Raw genomic sequence first — 13,126 nt, forward strand, 5'->3', positions numbered from 1 at the left:
AGGGAAGAAAATGAAAATGCGTAATTGCTGAGAAATGAGCAAAATAAGCATGTAATTCTATCAAATGTCAGTTATTTTTCGAATCGATTATAATACACTGTCCCACATATGCTTTTCTGTGTTCATAGCGATCATCAGAATTATCGATTTTAAGTTTAAAAAATTCATGATTTTACAAAGATACAAGTTTACATTAATGTACCAAATGTAGATTATGTACAATATATTGACCATTAACTTTGATTTTATAGATTTTCTCAAGAAATAATTGTTTGCTGCAACTACTGTCTTTTCCTTCTAAGTGATAGTGTAATACAACAGTTCCACAATCTATTTTCATCAGACTTATTTATGTATGATTCTTTCACCCAAATGCCAGCTTCCATAAATCCTGAAAACTTTGCAACTCAGGCATTTTTTTTTACATACAGTATATTTTTTCCTACATTACATAGTTGCCTTAAGTTAATAGCCCACCTCTAGTATTAACTATCTTAAAAGAGTTCGAACAGAATCCAACAGAATTACCAGCAAAGTGTATGTATATATAAAAGATGTGTGCCAAATAGCTTGGGAAGAAAATGTGTTATTGCTGAGAAATGAGCAAAATAAGCATGTAATTCTATCAAATGTCAAGTATTTTTCGAATCAATCATAATACACTGTCCTGTCCCACATATGCTTTTCTGTGTTAGTGATCATCAGAATTATTGATTTTAAGTTCAAAATTCATGATTTTACAAAGATACAAGTTTACATTAATTTACCAGGGCCCCGTCTTACAAAGAGTTATGATTGATCCGATCAATCGCAACTATGGACGGCCAGCAACGTTAACATCTATTAAGCATGTTTGTTCAAAATATTTTCTAGCTATGATGTGTGTTCATGCATTCATTGTTTTCTCAAAAATTTGCTGCGCTTCTCTTTGCATACATAGGACATTGTGCAAATTTTTCGTAGAAAAAAATTATGACACTGATGGGTTTCCTTAGAGTTATGATTGATCGGATCAATGGTAACTCTTTGTAAGACGGGGCCCAGATCTAGATTATGTACAATATTTTGACAATTAACCTTAATTTAAAAGACTTTCCGAAGAATTAATTGTTTGCTGCAACTACTCTCTTTTACCCTTAAGTGATAGTGTAATACAACCCAAACTTTTCATAACAAGTAATGTACATGTATGATTCTTTCACCCAAATGCGAGCTTCCATAAATCCTGAAATTATTCCAACTCAGGTATTTTTTTTAACATACATTACATAGTTGTCTAAAGTTGAAGGTATATTTAATTACAATTTCAACGAAAAAGCTTTATTCCTGGAAATCATTATGCCTCTGTTATGTATTAATGTGTATTTATACATGTACAATTGTATGTATTGGTATAACAAACATTGTAATTTCATTCCTTTGACCCTAATACTGCATTTTCATAGAATGATAGAAAAGTGTTTTTTTTTTCAATCTATTTAGAGTTTTCAACTTTTTGTTTTCCTTTTTTTTTGCTGGTAATATCATGTTATGCAACTTTTATTTATTAATATAATATTTGCCACGATTTCGTAATTGAAATGCGTACATGTATTTGATTTCGTTTTCCATTTTTGTATATATTCTTTTTTTTTGGGGGGGGGGGTCATGTTCTTGAGACTGAGACAAGTTATGCAAGGCCCTGGCATGGAGGATCATTATATTGTTACTGGGAATGCTAGACATTGTCAGACCACCTCAGTAGTCACCAAATATAGATAATCCTCAATGACAAGGTCTTTGAAGTGATGTGTGTATGTACATTGCATGTAGAATTTAATGTTAAGGTCATTATCACGTCAGAATACGTTAAGATATCATAGTTGACTCCAAAAGACGTCATATTCATTTCAATATGCGACGTCAATATGACGTCTATTACTAGTCAGCAATATGTTGCAAAGTCGTCATTCAGACGTCGTAGATGACTTATAAAGACGTCATAATTACATCAATATGACGTCTGAAACTGGTCAGGAATACGTTACAAAGTTGTCATTAAGACGTCGTAGATGACTTTTAAAGACGTCATAATTACATCAATATGACGTCTAAAACCGGTCAGGAACACGTTGCACGGATGTCATTAAGACGTCGTGGTTGACTCTCGAAGACGTCATATTCACGTCAATACACGACGTCAATCTGACCCTTGATACTGGTCAGGAAAACGTTGTAAAAACGTTGCAAAGACGTCATTAAGACGTCGTAGTCACTCTTGGAGACGTCATAATGACGTCAATATACGACGTCATAATGACGTTATTCGTGGGTGCAAGATCCCGTGATTAAGACGTCATGTTACGACGTCAATATGACGTGAGACTCGTCGTAAAAATGACGTAAATAAAACGTCATTTTTACCAGTTTCTGCTATCAGGGATTTACACATGTATAAAAAAATGAAACAATTATGATTTCATGTTATAAGAAAAAGGAAAGAGGGGATGTGACATCATCAACCCACCAAATGAACATTCATGACGATGTAAATATAACTGTTTTCACAAAATACTGATAAACTTTAAAATACAATAACTTTGTTATTTGTCATCCAATTTTGGTGAAATTTTCATCATTTTACTCTATTTATTTAGATCTGAATATTTTCAGCCCGGTCCATTCCTTTAAGGTTGATACAAACAAAAATAAATGCAGTCGGTCAAAGCTTTGAAAGCCAATGCTTTGAAACAGTCGTTCCAACTGTGGCTCAAAGAACAACTTGGGGTTGAAACAAACAAAAGATAAATGCAGTTTTCTTTAACATGTATGATCTTCAATCCTTGACCTGAAAATAAAATTTAAAAAATATATCTCTTTGGAGAACTTGAATCTCTGAGTCATGGAATTCTTCCAAATAAACTGATCCTCATTAAATACCAAGAGCTTTGAAAATGAGCACCAACTTTGCATGTTTGCAGCATTAGCTGTACCAAGACAGTTCCTTTGAACCAATAAGTAGAAGCTCTCTACGTGTACTTTAGACACAGCAGAAAATGTCAGCTTCTTTATGGCTTTAATATTTTCTATAAATTATATTTTGACTGGATTTGATTATGAAATAGTTAAGAATAATTTTGGTGGTGAAATGCATAATTTTAAAATTGATGTCAGTGTGAAGGGTTATATTTTGGGTGTTTGCACTTTGTTAAAAAAATTTGTTAGAAAAAATCAGATTGAAATTTAAAAAAATCAGATTTAAATCAAATAGATCCGATTTAGGTTTATATAAAAAAATTTCCAACATTTTCATTCAGCATACTTTTGAGTTTGAAAGTACCTGATTATCACATACATTATGGCTGGCATAAAAACACTTTTAATACAAAGGTGAACGAATGTTGCTGGGCATGACAACTTACACAAGGCTAATTAAGGCTAATTAATATCAAACTGAGCTAACATAACAGTAAAACAGGTTGAATACAGTAGCATGGAGAAGTGACTACAAATACAAGGTCCAATCAAGAAACTATGGTTAGAAGTTAATTCCAAACAGGAACAAAATAAAACATAGCTATCCTGTTTGATTAAAAGTATGATAGTTTACAAACTTACAATCGTGAAATTTAAGATTTTCATTTTGTAAACTATCATATTTAATATTTAAGTTCTGAATTTTATGAGAATGGTGTTTTTTAGTTTGATATTTTGGGTTTTAAGTACCATATGATAAATGTTTTAAGGAATACTGGTTTAATTTACAAACTTAAGCTTAGTTTGCTTCATAAAAATCTGATAACTTTATACCATTCCATGATTTTCTCTTATTTAAAATATTGCAATACCAATGTAACCTCATATGAATTGGACTCAATATTCAAAAGAAATGTTTAAGAATAATTACCTATTCTAATAGCACCATCCGCACCTTTATTTAATAAGCGAGAACTCACAATATTTATCTATAAGTTCAAGAAGAGGTAGTTGTTACCCATGTAGTTTTCAGATCTTTTTCAATGCAATAATCAAGTTCATAACCATAATACCCGTTCTTCCAATAAATTTCATTTATGGTCTATTAGGTCTATAGTCACGAAGCTGAGTTATGTAGGTCCCAAACAATGGAATGAGATTCCCCAAATAATAACTAATTCACAATTTATATATTCTTTTAGAAAACAGTATTCAAATTTTCTAGTAAATTATTATTAATTCTCACACATGATATCAATGCATACTTGTAACGTATCTACCCCCCTCAACTCGTGTTTTTTTCTCCTTTTTATATACACTATTAACTATAATGATATGATATTCTGTTTTGTATTAATGTTGTTTTGTTTTTACTATGTTTTGGCGAGCCTCACATGTTTCTTATTACCTTCATGGGAAGCCACGCAATTTATTTTTATTATCTAATCACATTATTTGATGTTTCCTTGTATTTTTATCCTATTTGCGAAATAAAGATTGAATTGAATTGAATATATATATAGAGCTATGATAAAACCATCCACTATTTTGGGCCATGGAGCAAGGTTTTGGCCATACATGCAGCTGCTCAGTGGAATGTCATATGTAAACACTGTCTGATGGCCTGAGCGAGGGTATTACATAATAACCCTGCTCATGGCTCTGTGGTTGAAGTAGGGGATTATCTATACTCCTCAGTGGTCATAAAATTTGGTTTACAGACAGATGAAGTTATCCAATGAAAGCTCTCTGAAATTTTGGGTGGGTGGGACTTATTTTGACCGTGGGAACAAGATTTCCTAAGAAGAAGCAGACTCTGAAATGGCTCGCTTCGCTCGCCCTTTCAGGCTGGTTCGCAAACCAGCTGCAGATCCCACTTCACGAGCCATTCAGAGTCTGCATAGCAGACTACTCACACACAGGCGACCCGTTCCAATGACCCCCCGTTTTCACAAACATTTGTAGTTCCGAAGCCCGTTCCGACAAGAAGCCCGCTCCAAAGCCTCCGTTTTTTGTCTCGCCCAAGTCACATACCTACCACTGTTTTTGGTCGAGTACCCCCCGGGCTCTCACAAGTTTCAACCTTATAACATCTTCTACTTGCCTGCTGTTTTACAGGTATATAATAAAATTTTCTATCATTTCTACTCTAAGTATATGATGTTATTTTGTTCCATAAGTTTTTGTGGTTATATTGATACCATTCTAAATAATTTTTGACAAGTGATTATATTGAATTTAATGGAAAGAATCTCGAGTTATATAGAAACTTTCCATCTTGAAACTAATGATACTGCGCATGTACTCGAATATATATATATTCCTAATCCAAATACGGAGTTACAGTTAGACTAGGATATTTCATATTATTTTTGTAATATGTACATAAGTTCAGCATATGGGCTATTATCTTCTGTTAGCAATTCACCTTTTCCTAATTTTAGAATATTTGTCAACATTTTCAATGCTCGGTTTATAAAGTTTTGAGAGATTCCATCTCCACCGGGGATACCGTTCGTATCTACAGAGACTGTAGTCTTTGTAAATACCGTTGTATAATTCATTATAATTTTTTCAGCCGGATGGCTGGAGTAAGTGGTTCATATGTTCACTGTAAATTATGTTTATTCCGTATATATTTATGGGTTTGTAAAAGCTGGTGAATACTTATTTGTAAATGTTTGCGTCTGCGGAGTCAGACTAGCCACGGTCAAAGCCCTGGTCAAAGTCTTGGTATTTATTTATTTATTCATTTCAGTTTTATTTACGTAGGGTAGCTCTATCAGTTATAGAACTGATTTACAAAGAGGTCCTGCAACGATAAAAAGAACATATACACATTTTACACTGGACATATAAATAAGATACACTCATACAATGAAAATAACATTCGGAAACGTATATACAATCACGTAAAACAAAAAAGTGGGGTAAATTACACATTTTTGTTATTTACATGGCAGCAAGGATGGGATCACGGATGGAAACTACGAAGCGGTGGTTGAGTGACCGGTGGGGTTGGGTCGTCGTGGCCGGTACTTCAGTGTTTTTCTTTCTCGTCTTCGGGTTCATGCTTGTCTTCAGCATTGTATTCGTCGCCCTCCAAGAAGAATTCAACAGTACAGTAACCCAAACAGGTATGTCTGTTCACATAATTATTACAAACGCTCAGTGAGTAGGGTAGGGAATTGGCACTGGATTAGATATTGGGAGTCATGTGTAAATTGGGAACTTACATACACCAAGGTCCAATCTGGGCCCCGTTGCAGAAAGAGTTGCAATCAATCGCAACTCTGAAAATCATGCGAAACTTGATTTTTAACCAATCAACAGCGCGTATTTTTGACTTGCGATTGATTTTTTGACTTGCGTTTAAACGCAACTCTTTCTGCAACGGACCCCTGGACTAATATCTACAGCTCGCGGATCTACGCAGTGCCATATCATACCTATGTTGTGCTATAATTTATGTAAATACCAATTGCTCGGAAAATCGAGCAACTTTTTTATATTCATTTTTTCACATTTCACATTTTTGGTTGCAATGCCATAAAACTATTACCAAATATATCTTTAATAGATCTACTTATCATTCAGATATGGGTTTTTATTAGCACAACTAGTTTTTCAAACAAGTGCTCCCCTAAATCAAATTCTGTAACTTTTGAACGGAATAATTCTGAGATATAATATTTCGTTGGTGGTTTTTTACACTCACTAAGCAACTCCTGGGGAAAATGAGATTGATCGGTTGGGTCATGCATGATTAATCAAAGATTGAATTAAAAATGACAATTTTTGAAATTCACAAGAGTCGTTTTTCAGATTGTGTAAATACAAAGTTGGGCAAAGGTTGTTTTTTGGTGAATTTTATGATGTTAACGTTGTTTTACTATCCATCATTGAGCCACTCCACACAAAATTTTGAAAACGTATGTTCATGCTTGAGTGAGCACATTTTTTTACGTATCATCTCATAGGGGTTTATGGTAGTATCCTCTGTAACTTGTTAAAACATGTTAAAATTGGAAAATGTTAGTGGCTCCCCTTCCGAAAATATTTCGGCACCTCCCCACTTTCAAATTTTGGATCCACCACTGATTTGTCCATAAATTCAACTGATACTGAGAAATTATTAGGAAAAGAATACATTTATGCAGTGTATTAATTCCTAAGTTTTCGAGTGTGCTCGCTCAACCATGACAGTGTAAAAAGTTCGGAAAGTGTGTGGTGATAAAAATGATGGATGATAAAAACAACACCAATTAAGTTACATTTGAAACCGAATTTGCCCCCATTATTCACTTTATAACCCCTCAAAATGAGTCTGTGACATTGAAAATGCCCCCTTTTTCCCCCTTTGAGGCGTGATCACTCATCCATAAACAAACAAATCGATTTCATATTTGCATAGAATTTTGCCCATAAGTTGATAAACATTACTGCCAAATGATACTGCTAAAGACAGCTTTGAAAAAAAGTTCCACCACATTGAATAAGGGGTTACTTATTCCTAAACATATGAACCCATAGTGTACACATGTCTATGAGAGAGGAAGTGAGAATTTCAAAAAAAGTGAAATAAGGGTTTGTTTCATAGTCGGTTTTTGTTTATTCTGCCAATAGTTTTCTCGTGAAATTTCGCACATGGCTTCCGAGTGACACTATCCAAAGGGCCCGCAAGAAGATATAGTAGTCTGGACAGACAACTTCCGGTAGAGGGGATTAACATAGTTAATTATTAATTAATTATTAATGATTTATCAATAATTAGTTAATTATTAATTGATTATTAATGAATTATCAATAATGAATAAATTGATTATTAATTATTAATCAATTATCAATTAGGTGTTTGTTGGACCAAAGCTGGAAATGTCCAACTTATAGCTTTCACCATGGAAGCTGCTTGACTACACAAAGGCTCAGTGTGGTCCCAGACACCAGATTTGGTGTACAGACAGTGGTGTGAAGCCACTATCTGCCTGGTCATTGCAGGTCTTCAGATGCTTATTGTTCCATTGTCAAGTGATTAGCCTACAACTCTTTGAAACCCTGCCTCCTACACGATACAAGCTTTGTGTTACTTGGATAGAACATTGCACTTGTATTGTATGCAAGAATAGTGGAACCCATATGACTGCATAATGAAACTTGCTTGATGACAGGCCATTGATAAGTATAGATCTACAGTGACTACACATAACATACCAATATATTCTTGTTTGTATATGCTAATGTTTGTGAGTATACTACATGCATTTATCGACTGGTCTAGATTAATAACACTTAAAGTTAACATGGGCAACCCTAAAATCTTTGCTGCCCTTCTACTTGTCCCAGTCCTTGTTGTGAACTGTATACTTACAAAAAATCAGTCCTAAAATGCAGGCGCGGATCCATGGGGGGGGGGCCGAGGGGGCCTTGCCCCCCCCCCCCTTCGGCTAAAAAAAAAAAGAAGAGAGGGAAAGAAAGAGAAAAAAGAGGGGAAGAGGAGAAAAAAAAAAGAAAGGAAGAGGGGGAAGAAGGGAAGAAAAAAGAGAGAGGAAAAGGGGGAAAGAAAAGAGGAAAGAGAGAGGGAGAGGGGGAAAGGAAAAGGAGAAAAAAAGAGAGAGGAAGAAAGAGGAAAGAAGAGAAGAGAGAGAAAGGGGAAAAGAAGAGGGGAAAAGAGACAGGAAGAGGGGGAAGGAAAAAGAGGAGAAAAAAGGGAGAGGAAAAGGGGAAAGAAAGAAAAGGAAAAAGAGAGGGAAAGGAAAAGGAAAAGGAGAAAAAAAGAGAGAGAGGGGAAGAGGGGAAAGGAAGAGAAGAAAAAGAGAGAGAGGAAAGAAAAGGAGAAAAAAGAGGAAGAGAAGAAAAGGGAGGGGGAGGGAGAGGGGGAAGAAAAAAGAGGAAGAGGGGAAAGAAGAGGGGGAAAAGAGAGAGGAAGAGGGGAAAAGGAAAAGGAGAAAAAAGGAGAAAGAGGAAGAGGGAAGAAAGAAGAGAAGAAAAGAGAGAGAGAAAGGGGGGAAAGAAAAGAAGAAAAGGGGAGAGGAAGAGGGGGAAGGACGAGAAGAAAAAAGAGGAAGAGGAGGAAAGAAAATGATGTTCGAACCAAAAGGGCGCCGAAATTATGTTCGAAGGAATGTCAAAATGATGTTCGAACTGGGGGCCAAATTGATGTTCGAACAGGGGGGGGGGGCGAATTGATGTTCGACGTAGGGGCGCCGAATTGATATTCGAACTAGGAGGGCGCCGAAATGATGTTCGAAGGGATGTTAAAATGATGTTCGGATTGGGGGAGCCAGATTGATACTCGAACTAGGGGGGGGGGGAGGGGGCCCGATGTTCGAACTAGGGGGCGCCAAATTGATACTCGAACTATGGGGTGCCAAATTGATGTTGGACCTATATGTAGGGGCGCCGAATTGATATTCGATCTAGGAGGGCGCCAAAATGATGTTCGAAGGGATGTTAAAATGATGTTCGAACTGGGGGCGCCAAATTGATACTCGAACTAGGGGGAGGGGGGCGAATCGATGTTCGAGCTAGGGGGCGCCAAACTAATACTCAAACTAGGGGGGCGCAGAATTGATGTTCGAACTAGGGGGCGCCAAATTGATACTCGAGCTAGAGGGGGGCGAAATGATATTCGAACTAGGGAAGCCAAATTGAGTTCGAAGGGATGCCAAAATGATGTTCGAACTGGGGGTCGAATTGATGTTCGAACGAGGGGGGCCGAATTGATGATCGACCTATATGTAGGGGCGCCGAATTGATATCCGATCTAGGAGGGCGCCAAAATGATGTTCGAAGGGATGTTAAAATGATGTTCGAACTGGGGGCGCCAAATTGATACTCGAACTAGGGGGGGGGGGGGGCAATCGATGTTCGAGCTAGGGGGGCGCCAAACTGATACTCAAACTAGGGGGGCGCAGAATTGATGTTCGAACTAGGGGGCGCCAAATTGATACTCGAGCTAGAGGGAGGCGAAATGATATTCGAACTAGGGAAGCCAAATTGTGTTCGAAGGGATGCCAAAATGATGTTCGAACTGGGGGTCGAATTGATGTTCGAACGAGGGGGGCCGAATTGATGATCGACCTACATGTAGGGGCGCCGAATTGATACTCGAACTAGGGGGGGGGGCGCCGAATTGATGTTCGAACTAGGGGCACCACATTGATGTTTGAACTAGGGGGCGCCGAATTGATATTCGAACTAGGGGCGCCAATTTGATGTTCCAACTGGGGGCGCCAAATTGATACTCGAGCTAGAGGGAGGCGAAATGATATTCGAACTAGGGAAGCCAAATTGTGTTCGAAGGGATGCCAAAATGATGTTCGAACTGGGGGTCGAATTGATGTTCGAACGAGGGGGGCCGAATTGATGATCGACCTACATGTAGGGGCGCCGAATTGATACTCGAACTAGGGGGGGGGGCGCCGAATTGATGTTCGAACTAGGGGCACCACATTGATGTTTGAACTAGGGGGCGCCGAATTGATATTCGAACTAGGGGCGCCAATTTGATGTTCCAACTGGGGGCGCCAAATTGATGTTCGACCTAGGGAAGCCAAATAGATGTTCGACGTAGGGGGTCGAATTGATGTTCGAACGAGGGGGGCCGAATTGATGATCGACCTATATGTAGGGGCGCCGAATTGATATCCGATCTAGGAGGGCGCCAAAATGATGTTCGAAGGGATGTTAAAATGATGTTCGAACTGGGGGCGCCAAATTGATACTCGAACTAGGGGGGGGGGGGGCGAATCGATGTTCGAGCTAGGGGGGCGCCAAACTGATACTCAAACTAGGGGGGCGCAGAATTGATGTTCGAACTAGGGGGCGCCAAATTGATACTCGAGCTAGAGGGGGGCGAAATGATATTCGAACTAGGGAAGCCAAATTGAGTTCGAAGGGATGCCAAAATGATGTTCGAACTGGGGGTCGAATTGATGTTCGAACGAGGGGGGCCGAATTGATGATCGACCTACATGTAGGGGCGCCGAATTGATACTCGAACTAGGGGGGGGGGGGCGCCGAATTTATGTTCGAACTAGGGGCACCACATTGATGTTTGAAATAGGCGGCGCCGAATTGATATTCGAACTAGGGGCGCCAATTTGATGTTCCAACTGGGGGCGCCAAATTGATGTTCGACCTAGGGAAGCCAAATAGATGTTCGACGTAGGGGGGGGGGGGGTTGCGCAAAATTTATGTTCGACATCGGGGGGCGCCGATTGAATGTTCGAACTAGGGGCGCCAATTTGATGTTCGAACTAGGGGGCGCCGAATTGCTATTCGAACTTGGGGCGCCAAATTGATGTTCGAACGAGGGGGGCGCCAAATTGATGTTAGAACTAGGCGGCGCCAAAATTATGTTTGAACTATGGGGCGCCGAATTGATGTTTGAACAAGGGGGAGGTGGTGAATTAATTTTCGAACTAGATGGGGGCGCCAAATTGATGTTTGAACTGGGAGGGGCGCCAAATTGATGTTCGAACTAGGGGAGCGCCGAATTGATGTTCAAACTAGCGGGGCGCCAAATTGATGTTCGAACTAGGGGAGCGCTAATTTGATGTTTGACCATAAGGCGACAAATACATATTTCAGAAGGGGGAGGGCGTAGTGACATTTCACATGGCGCCAAATTCATGTTCAACCGAGGGCGCCAAATTGACCTTAAACTTAGGGGGCTCCATGCAAATTCATGTTGGACCGGGGGCGCAGCATTGCTCGTATTGCCTGTTTATAGTGAAATTTATTTCCTGCCCATAAAGGCTGAATTAATGCGGCTGAATAAAAATATCCCGTTTTTACGATAATAGACAAAAATCAATGTGCTCGAGTTTGAATTTGTTTATCAAGATAGGTATCCTGTTCAGGGTCAGAAAAGGGGTTAATATCAAATTCAGCTGGCGCTACGCGCTCGCAATATTTGAGGTGTGTATCCTCTCCATCGATCACACGTACATAAGTCCTTAAAATATTAGTGTTTTTCAAGTCAATATACATAGGCCGATCCAGGGGGCAAAGTTTTTGCCCCCCCCCCCCATGGTGGCGCAAAAGAAGGAAAGAAAAAAAAAGACGAAGAGAAAAAGGAAAACTTTTAGAATAGGAATTATACCTTAAAAGAGTCCTTCTTAAGTCAGTATAAAAAAAAATTGAGCTCGCGCTTCGCGCTCGCATCACTGTTCAGTTATATACGCATCCCGACCTCACAGTTTTTTTTATGCGAAAGAGAAGCACAAGCTGAAAATATTTTATATTCTAATCTAACTATTGAAAATGTCCTTTTCATTTCATCATTAAAAAAGTTTTCAGCTAGCGCTTCGCGCTCGCATTCATTTATTTAAGGACAAGTCCACCCCCCAAAAAATGTTGATTTGAATAAATATAGAAAAATCAAACAAGCATTATGCTGAAAATTTCATCAAAATCGGATGTAAAATAAAAAAATTATGACATTTTAAAATTTTGCTTATTTTTCACAAAACAGTGATATGCACAACTCAGTGACATGCAAATGAGACAGTCGATGATGTCCCTCACTCACTAATTCCTTTGTTTTTTATCGTTAGAATTATACATTGTTTCATTTTTTACAGATTTTACAATATGGACCAACTTGATTGAACCATTTAGTATTAAACATTGCTAATTGCTCATGTTCAGGGAGGAATTGATCGTTGTTTCACACGACCACGGAGAAAAATGGAATATTTCATATTTCATATACTAAAATACAAAAAGAAGTAGTGAGTGAGTGATGTCATCAGTCTCCTCATTTGCATACCGACAAGGATGTGAAAATAACTGGTTTGTGAAATTAAGCGAAACTTTAAAATGTTGTAGGCCTACCTATTATCTTTGTGTATTTCATATAAGATTCTCAAAATATTCCTTTTCAGGTGTCTCGATTGTCAAAAATGAAGGCTTATGAGCTAGCGCTGTGCGCTCGCATTTTGATTGGTGATTTATGCATACCTATACAGTGGCGTAACTACGGGGGGCATGGGGGGCACGTGCCCCCCCCCCCATCGGCTGCCCCCCCCCCCCCCCCAAAAAAAAAAAAAAAAAAAAAAAAAAAAAAAAAAAAACGGGGAAAAGGAGAAAAAGAGGGAGAAAGGAAGAGAAACGTAATGGGGAAAGAAGAAATTATTGTTTATTATAATGTTATATTATATCATAA

Source organism: Lytechinus pictus, chromosome 11 (genome assembly GCF_037042905.1).
Source record: "Lytechinus pictus isolate F3 Inbred chromosome 11, Lp3.0, whole genome shotgun sequence".
Taxonomy (NCBI): Eukaryota; Metazoa; Echinodermata; class Echinoidea; order Temnopleuroida; family Toxopneustidae; genus Lytechinus; species Lytechinus pictus.